Genomic DNA, 15,617 nt, shown 5'->3' on the forward strand with positions numbered 1-15,617 from the left:
GAGATCTCGCTCTACTGTCATGGAACCAAACAAACGTCATGACCTGTATGGCCTGGAATATCAACAGAAATGAGAATAGCGTTAGTGTTTGGTATTGTGCTGAACAATAAAGCATGTTATAGCTTTGACCACCCATCTGTGACAGCCGTGTTGAGATGTTTAGTGACAGTTTAACACACACATTTATTTGCACTGTTTTTTTCCCAATGCAAATACTAAAAAGCCTTTACAAAATACATTTTCTAAAAAAAATGTTTTTCTGAAGCATCTAAATATCTGACCGTGCACACTCGCAGGATACATATGGGTGCACCCTTGGGGCTGGCATGTTTTCCTGCAGGACTGATTGACACTCACTTAATACAAGATCATTGCACTCATCCTGATGAAATCTGGGCCGACCTCCTGTGACATTAGCCCACAGGATGGATTTTGCACCTGGCTTCTGAATAAACATGAGCCGCATCAGTGGAGGGACAGGTAGGAATAACACACTTTATTAACAGGTTTATTTCAGCCAGAAACAGTGGGGTTCTGAGGTGTCTGTTGTCTTCAAGTAAAGCTGCAATAATGCTCATCCTGTGGTTCATATTGAAGTTAATATATTCCACATTTAATCTTGAGGCAATTCTTTTTAGAAGACTGCAATGCTGGGATATTCAAACTCATCTATCCTCTAGGGACCAAACAGACCAAGCATATTTGTGCATGTGGCATAGTCAAAGGTAATGACTCTTATGTGTTTAGACGGAGAGGCGCTAACATTTTGGGCTTATGCAGCCAACAGGAACCAGTTTTAGACATGTGCATTTCAGTATTTATTAATCGAATGAATGCCAGAAATGACGGTGGTCTGTGACATTCGGCCGTTTTTAGCACCAGATTGATTCGTAAAACAAAGTGCAACACACACAAATCTGGCAAAATCAGATAGTTGTGTGTTGCAGTTTTCTTTAGAAATATATCCAGTGCTAAAAAGAGTAGAATGTGCCAGACAGTTGCCATTTGCACATATCTACCAGTTATGTAATTTCCCACTTATGGAGCATATATTTGCCTTCATTTGAAATGTCAGATTTGTTTTTATTGTTATCCAAAAATAATCATAAAAAAAGTGTTTCTCACAACTCCGCCGCTTAGAAAACCAGTAAAAACTGTAATTCCCATTACATTTTTTGAAATAGTTTTAAATAAGTTTCCCAACTACTTAAAGGGACACTGAACACAATTTTTTTCTTTTGTGATTCAGATAGAGCATGGCATTTTAAGCAACTTTCTAATTTACTCCTATTATCTAATTTTCTCAATTCTCTTGGTATCTTTATTTGAAATGCAAGAATGTAAGTTTAGATGCCGGCCCATTTTTGGTGAACAACCTGGGTTGTCCTTGCAGATTGGGGGATAAATTCATCCACCAATAAAAAAGTTTTGTCAAAAAAAGCTTAGATGCCTTTTTTTCAAATAAAGATACCAAGAGAATGAAGAAAATTTGATAATAGGAGTAAATTAGAAAGTTGCTTAAAATTGCATACTTTATCTGAATCACGAAAGAAAAAAAATTTGGGTTCAGTGTCCCTTTAAGGTTTGTATATATAGTATATTACATATAGCATTAGAGACAATGTTTCAGTAATGTTAAACTTCTTAAGAAAATAGCCATGTGTTTTGTATGTATAAATTTGCAAATGCCCCTTGTCTTCATTAGGGAATGTGAAAGTGAATAAACATATTTTTTAGTAGAATGTATTTCACCTTTATTTCCAAATGTGTTACTGAAACCCAGAGATGCAGGTTGTTGTGCAAGAAATTTGTTTTGGGTCAAAGTAAATTTAAAAGGACCAGCTTGAAAGCCTTCTCAATTCTTTTACAAACAGCCATATGTAATTTAAAGGGATAATGACCACCTTGTAATTGGAAGCCATTTCTATTTCCATGCTATAGAGCAACAAACGAGCCAAGTCTAAACATTCTCAAAAGCAAATTAACTTCTTATTTTACACATCAATTAGCTTTCAATAGTCAGACTTCACCATCCACTTGCCTTATATAGAGGAGCCAATCCAGGCTTTAATCAGCAAACAACAAGGCTAGTCATGGTCTTCATGTTAGTGCATTGAAAAAAATTGCATGAAAAAGGGGCAAAATACATAATGAAAGTATATTGCAAAATTGTACTATTCTTAACTAAACATTTTATATACATGTTTAATCATATTTAATGTCCCTTTATATACAGTGTCTAAGTGGTTGGTATTTTACTACCTGTTACATCCCCCGCTTTCCAAATACTTTGAAGAAAGTCACAACATGGCTACATACTGATCTTGCTATAAATTAACAAGGGCAGATTGCAGTGTAAACAAATACTCACTTGGTTGGTGCAAGTAATTATTGGTCTTTATGTGACATCTGTAAATTTGGTGGATTTGAAACCTTATTTAAAGGCTTTGACACATCAGCTGCATAACAATTGTCCTTAGGTTAGTGATTACATCAGTTTATCTAATTACATGTTTGGTCCATTTAAAATCTATTTAAATGTGTATAGTATAAATACCACAGGCTATTCATTAGGTCCATTTATTTTCATTACCAAACATTTATGAAAAGAGACAAACATGTTTGTTTTTTTACAGAAAATGAATTTGCATCTAAACAGCAGCAATAACATACTACAATTATAAGCATGCTGTGTCCCAGGTGATTCTAACAGGATTATCAGGTCTAATTACTCTAAATAATTAACTGAGCAGTCTATCTTTTTTCTATACTTATTTTATACTTTAAACTGTATTTGTGTTTTGTTTAATTGCCTTGTTTGCTGTTTAGTTTATTATTTTAATGTAGCAAAAGCATCCTTTTTTGTACGTGGATTTTAAATTAATTTCTTAATTTTGTAGCAAAAGAAACAGAAAAATGAGAAAAAAAATAAACAGAAAAATGAGAAAAAAATACATTTTACGAGGATTGCATAATTAATGTATTGATAACAAGACAAACAGAAATATGTTCTTATGATTATTATTAATATTATAAATGATAATTTATTATAATAAATATTTTATTTTAAGAACATTGCATAATTATTTTTTTCATAGCAAGATGAACAGAAATGTTGTTATTATGCAGGTTGTGTAAATTAAGATGAGTCCAACAGGATTATGGGGTCTCATATTTTTTTTTTTTAACTTATTTTATACTTTACAGTACTTACTATTTTCTTTAAGTTTAGTTTAATTGCCTTGTTTGCTCTTTATTATTCAGATTTGGTGTGACAAATACATTCCCTTTTTGTACAAAGATTTCTAACTTATTTCTTAACTTTATTGTAACAGAAATATTAGAAAAACAAAATATATTTTAACTTATAAGCATTGCATAATTAACTTACTGAATAAGACAAACAGAAATCATATATTATTTAACCGCTTATTTTACCATGTCAGAAAAAATAGAAAGCTTTAACACTATAACATTAAGTCTTTTTTTTATTATTATTTTAACAAACACAGCTAAAAAATGCTGCCATTATACTGAACTCAAAATCTTTGTAACTTAGGCTTGACAAACCCCAGGAGCTAGGCCACAATGTCTCCTATCATTTTAGTATAGGCTCCTAACTTTTTGTGTTATTCTTTTTATATTGTTCCTTCCCTGGTTCCTACAAATGGGTAGCTGGCCCCTCAGTATTCCGGCTATTACCTTATATTCATAAGCTCATTGGCGAGAGAGGACCACAAATCCCATTGCCTATGTTTTCCTCTCCCTATCTTATCCTTTAATTTTGAAAACTAAATCTATCAGCTTGTCAGCTTTTATTGTCAAACTCACTGAAATATTGGTGGGTTGTTGCCTCTATTCCTCACACACTACCATTAGTATAATTTATATTTAATGGGGTAAAAGTGCATGAATTGTGGATCTTATAAAGATAACCTTGTTTAATGTGTGCCATGTACTAACATGCATTGCATTTGGCAAATACTTGCACCTGGCTGTAAAGAAAAAACAGACACAAGTTAGAAACATATTACTGATCTGCTGTTGTACAGTACAAACCTTCTGTCATGTTTATGATATATCTATTTATAGCCAACCATTTTCTTCTCATAAAATTAGTGATTTGTTTTTTTCTTCAATTGGAAGTAAAACATTTAAGTTTGGACATAGTGGATACCACATTGTATATCATAAATTTAAGCCCTAGAGATGTGAGAACTCATTGTATTTAATTGTTAGTTTATATTGTGCTGTTCCACATCAATGGAACATCAAACACATCACAGAGTTTTGCCCTTGTTGACTGAAACTGTAATGTCAAACTCAGCTGAAATAGAGGTTTGTCTTAATAATTTACTGATAGTTTGGTAAATCATTTCTACAGATGTGCAGCTTCAGAATGTATTAAATTGTAGCAGCTTTCAGGTATTTTAGATGACTTAGGTTTATTTTCTATTTTTATTTGACAAACATTTCACAGATATTTTGTGATCATTTCTTGTTACACCATCTACTAAAATTACTATAATTTACTAATAGCTCTTCTACATATTCTGCAGCCCCAAGACGATAGGTGCCTGATAACACACACATTAACATGAACAAAATAAGAGTAGGACTTATTATTGCTGAACTGGTGATTCAAAAGCATTGTTAATGATATACATATATATATATACACACAAAGAAACCATTAATATTTTATTAACATGGTTGTTTGTCTCAAACATTACCTTCTATATTAAATGTTATGCGTTAAAATCAATGTGATATATTTTTTGATAAGTAGTTAAGGAACTCTTAATTTTAAATAATAACATTTTTGCTATAGAGATAGGACACATTTTCCTCAGGCTTTAGATGATCATTTTGCCTGTCGTAAAACCTGAATATTTGCATGAGAAAGAATGTAGCATTAAGTTACTGTTGTGGCCAGTGGGTTTTAAAGACCTCTTGTATACTTTTTGGTTTTATTAGCCTGCAGACTTTTTCTATCTGTTTGAGATCTTTTAAAGATACCAGCAGTGCTCTGGGTGGAAAGTATTTTAGGGAAAATAAAGCAAATCTTGCTAAGTGTAACTTTTAATTGATTGCCCCCTTACATTCTCCTCCCATATCAGTATTTTACCTAATCAATCTAGGAAGAATTCCATAGTTTCTCATTTTGTTTTGTTTTTATCAATGGAATAGGGAGCTCATTGTCATAATGTAATTGTTTATGATGGCTTCTGTCTGAATGTTGATTTCTGGGACTGATCTGTTGGACTTTATTGTATTTTTTTTTTTATTTAAATTTTTTATTGAGATTTCAGAAAAACAAAATGACAGGCAAGTAGCATTTTACTTTATGCAAGTGTAAGATGGGTAAAAATAAATTATTTTTACTCTTAGAATATCAATAGCCCCATATATTTTTTATTAAAGCCTGAAATCCTCAAGAAACAAATATAAGTAGAAGGAAAATTAAATCCTTGCTTAAGTCAATCCCCAAATCCCCAAATCAAATCTTCAAAATACAAATTGATATAAAATATAATTAGGTATTAAAATAAAATAAACTAAATCCCTAAATACCTTCTATACCTCTGGAGACCTAAAATAACAACATTCCATATCTTTATCCAATGTGATGGCCTTTATTTTATGTTATTAAATATAAATAAGAAAACACAAATAGTTGAGTCACCAAAGAGCATACAACTTGACGTTATGTAAGCAGGGATTAAACCAGTAGTCTCTAAATATCATAGAAAGGAAAATAAATTGCAATCAAACAATAGATCTTTAAATAAATCACATATAGCCAACTTGCACTTGACCAGAAAATGATAAACAAGTTTAGAGAGAACAATCAGCATAATAATAACTTTTGGGGGAAAAAAGCAATTTTGATAAATTCTTACAACACAAAATGTGAGCCTTATTTTGCAGCCCCCACCTTAATTGACAAAGAGAAAAAATAAAGTTGTGTATTTAATATCAATCTTCTCTAGGGATAGGATTCACAATTTTATGCTGGGTTAAAACACATTTTTTTCTGAAGTCCTTCTATCTTTTATCATCCGTTATGGTGAATGAAATCAGTCACTTTCCTGTATTATCTTATTTTGAACTTACCATCTGCCTGACAGCTGTCAGTGTAACTTCTATATATTCATATAATAATAATAATAATAATAATAATAATAATAATAATGTTAGAAATACAAATTAAGGAGTAATGATAGTAATGATATTCAGACCCCAGTGTACTTAGCAGTTTGTAGAGAGATTGCTCGGACAAGGTTGGTTTGTATTTTTCATTTCATATCAGACATAAAGGTCTTGCATGTGCTGCTGTCTGCACCCTGCTGCATACACACTCATGCATGTGAGTCACTCTGGGCACTTATTTTCCATCTTTTTTACAGCAGTTTTTTTTTTTAAATGTTAGGCATTCAGATAATTTTTGAACTAGTGAAAACAGATTCTTTTAGGTTAGCAGTAAATCCTCCAGTTCTATGTGGAATTAACAGGAGAAACCATGCTACACCTGGATATACCTTACAGGCTGCAGCTCTTGAGACCACCAAGCATGACTTGATTTCTAAAAATCCCTGCTTAAAGGGACACTCAAGTCAAAATTAAGCTTTAATTATTCAGATAGAGAATGCAATTTTAAACAACTTTCCAATTTACTTCCATTAAGAAAATGTGCACATTCTTTTTATATTTACATTTTTTGAGTCACCAGTTGTACTGACTCTAGTATTTAGCTACAGATGTGATGTCTCATATGGCTGATCTACAAGAGGAAGAGTTGATAGTCATTATCCCAGCCTGGTCCAGCTATCTACAATCAGATCCACAAAAGGTTCTCTTGTCTTGAAAATCTCTCTCCTGGTGTTTTAAAGACTTTAGGACCCATATTTTAAGTTCCGGATGGAGCTTGAGGGCCCGTGTTTCTGGCGAGCCTGCAGGCTCGCAAGAAACAGCAGTTATGAAGAAGCGGTCTAAAGACCGCTGCTCCATAACCTTTCCGCCTGCTCTGAGCAGACGGACAGATATCGCCACAATTCAACTCGATTAAGTACGATCGGGTTGATTGACACCCCCTGCTGGCGACCGATTGGCTGCGAATCTGCAGGGTGCGGCGTTGCACCAGCAGCTCACAAGACATCGCTGAATGCGGAGAGCAATACGCTCTCCTTATTCAGCATTGCACTCTTGTGAGCTGCTGGTGCAACGCTGCCCCTGCAGATTCAGGGACGTGTCAATCAACCCGATCGTACCTGATCGGGTTGAATTGCAGCGATGTCTGTCCGCCTGCTCAGAGCAGATGGACAGGTTATGGAGCAGCGGTTTTAGACCGCTGCTTCATACTGCTATTTCTGGCGAGCCCAACTTTATTTTAATGGTCTTGCACCACAAAAAATAATCAATTGCTTGGTATAAAATAATTCTCACCAATGGTATTCCAAACCATCAGAGAACACTTAGAATTAAAATATAAAAAATAACTTGAATTATTTTAAATATAATTTGATCATTAGAATATTTGTTCAAGACTATAGTTAAGTGCTGTGAATGTCTAAAAATAGTAATTTGAATAACACACAGTGAAAGTAAAGGGTTAAATTAATTGGTGCCTTGATTTGAGTTTGCAAGGAATATCAAATAAACTGTAAAATACAAAAGGAAGTCATCAGAAGTATTGAATTACTTTTTGCATGATGTTCCTATTGTTTTCTTATTTAGTCTATGGAAACCTGTTTCTTTCATGAGTTTTTTGCTTACCCAATCTGAATATAGAAAACATTCAATATCTATACATACATGGCATGGCACATCTAATTCAACAGATGCCAGACTGGAGTGAAGTCAGTAAGAAAGCTAAAAATAAATAACTTAAAAAATAATTGATAACCATTTTGAGTTCAAACATTTTAAACGGCAAATTGTAATAGAGTGGATTCTAAGTCTTGTTTGTGTTTCTTTTTCTCTTCTCAAGTAAACAGTATAAACTGGTGAATTGGTTTGTCACAGCTGTTTGTACCTACTGTTTACAGTAGGATTGTGCCATCAGAAAGGTAAACAGTTCTGCACTACCTCTGTTTAATTACACCCCTTGTACAAGCAGCTACAGGCAATCTGCAGTGATCTGATATTAACCCACCACAAAGACTTTTAGGCTGTCTGATAATTCCTTGTTTAACTTGCTTATATAAGGAGTTTTATCCTCTATACCTATCCATTAATATCTCAAGTTTGACACACAATATTCTCAGTGCTGTTTGATGTTAAGTTACACAGTGTTGAGGTTTGCTGGAGTTGAAAGCACTTATATGTATGTTTACTTTTTGTAGTAAAATAGTAAATTGCATTACTAAGCTCAATATAATTGTGAGATAAAGTGCACTAAAGGAAATAGTCCCAATATTAAAGGGACAGTTCACCCAAAAACTTTCTCCCCTTTAAATTATTCCCAATGTTCCTTTTTACCTGCTAGAGTGTATTAAATTGGTTGCAAGTAGCTCCTTTACTCATATTTCAGCATTTGAAATAGCCGATTTAACTTGTGGTTTCCCAACCTATACTGAAAGTTTTGATACTTGCGTATACACTATTGACAAGCCTAAGTAAACACAGCCAGGAGAAGAGATTACACCCTCAGCGGGGGGCATGATAGTTAAGTAATAAAATGATAATTTTCCATTGTTCTCTCTATGTATTGAGTTGGTGTTCCAGACAAATATAAGATAAGGAAGCAAGTCTGTGTACATAAAAGTGATAACATAATGAGATCTGATATTACCTGAAGCTCAACCCATTGTTATAGGCTGTGGTTTCAAAGCACAAAACCAGCTACTTCAGATACACAAATAAACCCAAAAATGCAATTTCTCAAATATTTTATACTCCGCAGTTGGTATAACAAGTCATTTAAAATACATTTATGGAAAAACAATTTTACAGTGTACTGTCCCTTTAAATATGATCCATTGTTCTTCATCCTATGTCAACCAACCTCCAAGAGACAATTATATTGAGCTTCAGTTTTTTCTTTTGTGTGTTATATAAGTTGCTGTCTTATTTTTGTATCCCTTATAATGGAGAAAAAGATGTAGCTAATTGTTATAGGTATGTTTGACAGGACCTCATATTCACCTCTGAACCCAATATACTTTTCACTCTTCTGTTGGCCCTACAGTAAATCTGTGTTGTGTGGAAGATGGTACATTATGTTGTTAAATGGTAGTACATATGTTTGTAGAGTAATATAGACGTGTGTTTTTGGGGTTGAAATGGAACATTCTTTGCGGTTTCAAAGGAGAAGATAGGAATACCAGAAAAAGTATTTGAGGAAAGATGTGGCCCCTGACGCTCTGTTCATCACCTTTGCCATACACAGTGGCAGCACAAATATTTAGATTATTCAAACCCTTAGTTAATAAATTTGTAATGTTTGACTTGACAAACTCTAGAAACCAGGATACCACAGCTCCTAGAATGTTATTATGTATGTCTACATATAAATTAGGGCTGCAACTAACAATTATTTTCATAATCGATTAATCGGCTGATTATTTTCCAATTAATCGGATAAAAAAAAGAATCAATAATTATTTCCTTTATTTGAAATAAAATCCACATACTGAGTATTACAAATATAAACTGCAGACTAAAACTTTACATAAACACAACTGTTTGTCTAATTTTTAAGCAGCAAAACACATTTTTATAATCAAGCAAAACAAAACCACAAACTGATAGAAAAAAGGTAGAACTAGAAAGAGGTATAGTATCACTGTTTAGAACATTCTGTTATTCACTCTTTCAGAAACTTTGCATTGAAATACAAAAATGTCAACATTTCCACATGCTCCTGGCTGAGGCTGGCTCTCTTTTTGCAAACTATTTTGCCTGCAGCAGAGAAGAGGCGCTCAGATGGTGTTGAGGCATCAAAGATGCATAAGTAGGGTTTTTCCAATTTCGCCAAAGAAAAATATTTATATTTGTTAGCTCCTCACCAATGCTAAGTGTTTTCCACCTTGACAAGGGTCTCCCAGTAAACTATCTTGAATATCTATATGCAATGGTAAATAACCAGCTTTAAGGTTAGGGAAAAATATCTAGTCTGCCCTAAAAATAACAGATATATACTTATAGAGGTTGAATCTGGTACATATTATAATTTATTAAAAATATAGAAAAACAATAAAGTCAAAAGCACTAAGGACTTTTTAATCAATAACAGGACAAAGCCTAACACATTTATCTATACAGTACATATAATCAGCAATACCAAGCAATACGCTAATTGTGTAAACAGATAATAGTGTAATCAATTCAAATAACAACTCCCATCAATCTAGGCTAGGTGTAAATAACAAGCTCTGTACTACATCATGCAAAGCATAGTCCTAAATAACCTGATTGAATATAAACAATCCAAATGATGACTCCCATTATTTCTTTGTTGCACATAAGTCAGAAGTAGTTGTAAACTTATACTGTCTTGAAAAAGTGAAAAGTAAGTCTGTAGATGTCCTTTAGGCTAAGGGAATAACCATAAAACACAGGAGCTCATTGGAGTGAAGCAGCTGGTGTTGTGCACAGACCAACTAATTACAAACCAACTAATCGATTATGAGATTCGTTGACAACTATTTTCATAATCGATTATTATCGATTATAACGATTAGTTGTTGCAGCTCTAATATAAATATCTCCCATTCTTCTTTTTTTGTTTTGTTTTATATTAACATATAACACATGAATATCTACAACAGAGCTTTAAATTCAGACGTGTTATTATATTTTTGTATCTGGGTCTCCTAAGTTTTATGTAGATATGGTATTTCATGTTTATGATCTAATCAGTTGACAATTGACATCTCGTTTAGTTATCCGTTTGTTTTATAAGAATAGTAAAGTCCAAATTAAACTTAGGTACAAGGTAATCTTAGAGGTAAAAACTATATTAATATAACAGTGTTGGTTATGCAAAACTGGGGAATTAGTAATAAAGGGATTATCTATCTTCTTAAACAATAACATTTTTAGTGTCTACTGTCCCTTTAAATACAGTTTGATTGGTGTGTCAATAAGTTTAAATATAGATACTTTTCCTCATCTGGGTCTAACAAGCAAAATGCTTTTCTTTAGAAATTCTGTTATATATTTAAATGAATATTATAGTATTTTTTTTATTTGTGTTGTTTGCTGTAAAATTAATTTCCCTGTATTGATTTTCTTATGGTTGTGAACAGTGTCACATTAGCAGTGGGATTTTTGTATAGCAACCAATAAACAATCAGTCCTTAAGGTCCAGTTTTAGGTACTTCTTATTAGCTTCAAAAGCATAGTAGAAATTTTGAGTGTTTACATTCTTTAATATTTGCGCTACTGAAGTTTCGGAGATGTCACCATGATACATCTTAAAAATTATTGTAAATATTTAGACAGTGGGAGTTTGGTTTATTCTAAATCTATAATTTGTATGCCGTACACATTAGCCTCTTTTAGATAAAGGCAGTGTTTGTCACAAATTTTTGTGATGTAAGAATTACACAGATTCATAACCCTAGAGATGTTTTAGAAACAGATTTGACCAAGAGTTGTTTGGAGTTTATTTTTTAGCATAGATTCACTAATGTGTGAGCTATCTTTGCTGTAAGATATTCCATTCATATAGCATTGTATCGAATTGTTGTATGAACAGTCTGCCTAAAATATAAGTGCAGATGTTTCATTAGCGGGAAAGTAAAGTCAAATTTAAATCAATTGGTTATAGCATGGGATTTTAAACAACTTTCCAATTTACTATTATCATTTTTTTTATTTCTCTTGGTATCCTTTGTTAAAGAGTAATACTAGGTGGGCTCAGGAGTGTCAGTATTACTATAATAAATTAGTTTCTATTTTTAATTTTGTGGAAATTTGGAGTTTCTAGTACGTATGATTAGGACCGCTGGCAATGATTCAGTAATGCTTGTTGTCTCTGAGCTGTAACTATGAGTTAATGTAAAACACCAGGGTTGTGTAAAGGTAAGGTCATGTATTGTGCATTTTGTATATTACAGTGTGTTCAGAATTATTTCTATAAGCTGTATTTTAATGTTGTAACTTATCTTCAATGCAGGCCAGTGTGATGAACAAGGTATTCCTATGCCTTGTTTGATGTGCTCTTACAGCTCTCAGTGGAATAAGTTAGCCCTATAGTAATGTAGGATTTTTTGACCAGACTCTTAAATGCTGCTGCAAGCTTGATGCAAAAAAAAAAAAAAACTGCCTGTAGTAATAAAAAGAATTAATAAGAAACTAGCAGCAAATGCAAGTTAAAAGCACAGTAAACACCTTGAGATATGTAAATAAAACGTTTAGTTATGTATACTGAAATAACTTTCCAATATATTTTAATTATTTATTTCTAATTATCACAACTTGAAATGTACCCTGCTGACTTATCAAGGCTAACTCTGTTATAGATTTGTTCCTTATTGGATTTAGCTGATAACAACTGCAAAACAATGTATTTTATACTAACTTTATGACAGTGGCTAACTATATTGTCTGTGGACTAAAGCCCAAAATGGGCTCCTCCAAATAAGGAACATGGTGGGTAGAGTTTGGTTACTGAAAAACAATTGCAGTAAAACGGTAATTTATTTAGAAAAAAGAAATTTAACTTTGCTGATATGTTATTGTATAACAACATAACAGAAATGGTTTGCAGTTACAAGAGGTTTACTGTCCCATTAAACTGTGCAAACCGCAAAGCATTTTGATTTGAATTCACTTCATACCGAGAGATCATAGCCGTACCAGGTGCCATTAAACTAAAAGTTGCAGTTTCCTGAGCTGCACGGAGCCCAGTTACTTTCTATTGGAATCAGCTTGCCTGGTGCACCGTTTTCTGTCATGAGGAATGACCTGTAACCTTTTAGCTGACAAACACAACATAATGTACTGTACCTACTACCTACAGTGCACCGTCAAAAGAATGGATATGTTTTATACCATAAAGCTCACAAATATGTGTCCTATAAAGAGGGTTTTATTTATTTACCTGCTTAGTAAAGTAAAAGGTTTTGTTTACAAAAAAAAAATACATTGAGATTTTTACTTTTTTTTCTAATTATTGAGCCTCTAAATTGAATTGGATCTTGCTACTAGAGAGAAATGTTATGTTCCTCTGCGTTAAATCTGTAATAGTTATATGTCTGTTACTCAGCTAATATACTGATTAAAAAAATAATTTTATATTTTAAAAGCCAGTTTAAATGTATTTTATATGCAATAAATATCTTAAGCATTGTAAGAACGGGCAGTAATTGAACATATTATACCATTGTAAAATATGTATAAATAAAATGTTTTTATGTATAACGCATATTCTGTGTCTGAAAACCCCTTCCACAAAAAAGAATATTGCACGCACAGCCTAGTTACTGGCTTTTCCTTTTCCCTTTGTGTAGTATTCAAGCTTCCAGTATATCAAATTTCTTCCAAGTAGATACTTGTAGACTTGCAAAAAAAGGAGAGAAAATGTTCTTTCGTGCTTTTGTAAAATGAACAGTAAATTAAATAGTTCTGACGTAACATTGTTCTGTTACTTTTAACCATAAGATCTATCAAATTATTTAAATTTTAATCTTTCAAAAATTATTTTTTGAAAAACTATAGTGCCCCACTCTCAATAACCGTTGCATATCCATGCCCTTGTCGGTCAGTGATTGGCCCGCAGCCAGGGATGAGCATCTGCACAGAAACTCATCAACTCATTTTACAGTTACATGGAATTGTACCTTTGAACCTGTGTTAATTTTGATGGCAAATTTCGATTTAGTTTTAGTCTTTTGACTAAAATACCATTTTAGTTTTAGTCGTATTTAAGTCATCTGAATTGTTTTAGTTTTAGTCTAGATTTAGTTGACTGAATCTCCAGTAGATTTTAGTCGACTAAAATCTAAGGGGTTTAGTTAGAGTGTAATGCATTATTTAAGCATTTCTCTATCATTTGCAAACTGATTACATACTCCAGGAGTAAACATAACACCTGTTAATATTTATGGTATTAAGGTTTAAACATGCAATACAGACAAAGATTTAGCCGTTGTGATGTATAACATTTTTATTAAAATTAAATAAAACCAAGTTTCATAAACAAACAGAAGTGCAACTTTAAAATATAAAAAAACAAAATTGTAAACTGTATTGGCTGTATTGCACATATTACCCAATATAAAAACTTTAACAGTTCTCTGTTAATAATTAAAACAAGTTTTAAGTAATTCAACACAACAAAAAGTTTCTGCAGCTAGCACAGGCACAGCATAATTTAAACCCATACTCGTGGGTTATGCTTATTTCTATAGAAAGAATCAATTGATTATTCACAGATTCAAAATATTTTCGGCAACAATATTAGCACTGCTTTAGAACTTCCAAACACATTATGTACTCCTGGAGTAAAGGTTTATTAACCTGTTTTTATTATGGTATTAAGGTTTGAACATGCAATACAGATTTAACAGATTTAACTGTTAACTGGTATATAACGTCTTTATTTATCTTAAAATTTAATAAAATTAAGTTTCGGAAATTTGACAAAAGAGCAGTAATTAGATATGGATTGATTATAACACATTGCATAAAATGTTTTTGTCAAGAAATTTTGATTTAGTTTTAGTCAATGGGGCCGAATTATCAAAGGTCTTGCGTACCTGATCCGACAATGCGGATCAGGTCCGCAAGATCTTGCTGAATGCGGAGAGCAATACGCTCTCCGTATTCAGCATTGCAGCAGCAGCTCACAAGAGCTGCTGGTGCAACGCCGCCCCCTGCTGACTTGCGGCCAATCGGCTTCCAGCAGGGAGGTGTCAATCAACCCGATCATACTCGATCGGTTTGATTTGTGGCGATTCCTGTCCGACTCATCTCGTCTTTAGACCGCTGCTCCATCACTTGTGTTTCTGGCAAGTCTGAAGACTCGCCAGAAACACGGGCCTTCAAGCTCTACTCGGAGCTTGATAAATAGGCCCCATAGTCTTTTGACTAAAATGTTATTTTGATTTAGTTTTAGTTATAGTCTTTTGACTAAAATGCCGTTTTAGTCATATTTTAGTCATCAGAATTTCTTTAATTTTATACTAATTTTAGTCTAGTTTTAGTCGACGAAAATTAACACTGCTTTGAACAAGTGTTTGGCCAAAAATTTGGTTCCTATTTAAGCTTTTAAAATTTCTGACAATATTTGTAAGACGTACTTCATGCTTAGAGGCCACAAATCAAAACGTTTCCAATTATCTTGACTTTAATATTTAAATAACAGGAATTTGCTAATGTCTAACGCAAGTGGAAAAAAACCTCACCAGCTAACAAAGTGGTCAGATTATATTGATGTTTGTTTGTTTTATAACAGTTTCTGCTGGGTCAGTTGTAGTTTTATATCCTTCCTCTGGACAGAAGGGAAGGGAAAATTATCTTAATGTGTTTTTTTCCAGTCAACTTGCTTAAATCAACTAAAACCCTGTTTGTGCTTACATATTTTTGTAAGTTTAAAATGACAAACGATAATGATTTTTTGCTCACAGGCACCACGATTTGTATGAGCCTAGCTATTGTATGTTACA

General features: G+C 32.9%; 1 protein-coding gene across 1 annotated transcript in view; it reads left to right on the plus strand.

Annotated features, from left to right (window-relative positions):
- Nucleotides 1–15,617, plus strand: part of LYPD6 (LY6/PLAUR domain containing 6) — an 82,058-nt gene that overhangs the window by 5,090 nt on the left and 61,351 nt on the right. The gene's annotated exons all lie outside the window — the stretch shown is intronic.

The sequence above is a fragment of the Bombina bombina genome, chromosome 1, assembly GCF_027579735.1.
Source record: "Bombina bombina isolate aBomBom1 chromosome 1, aBomBom1.pri, whole genome shotgun sequence".
Lineage (NCBI taxonomy): Eukaryota > Metazoa > Chordata > Amphibia > Anura > Bombinatoridae > Bombina > Bombina bombina.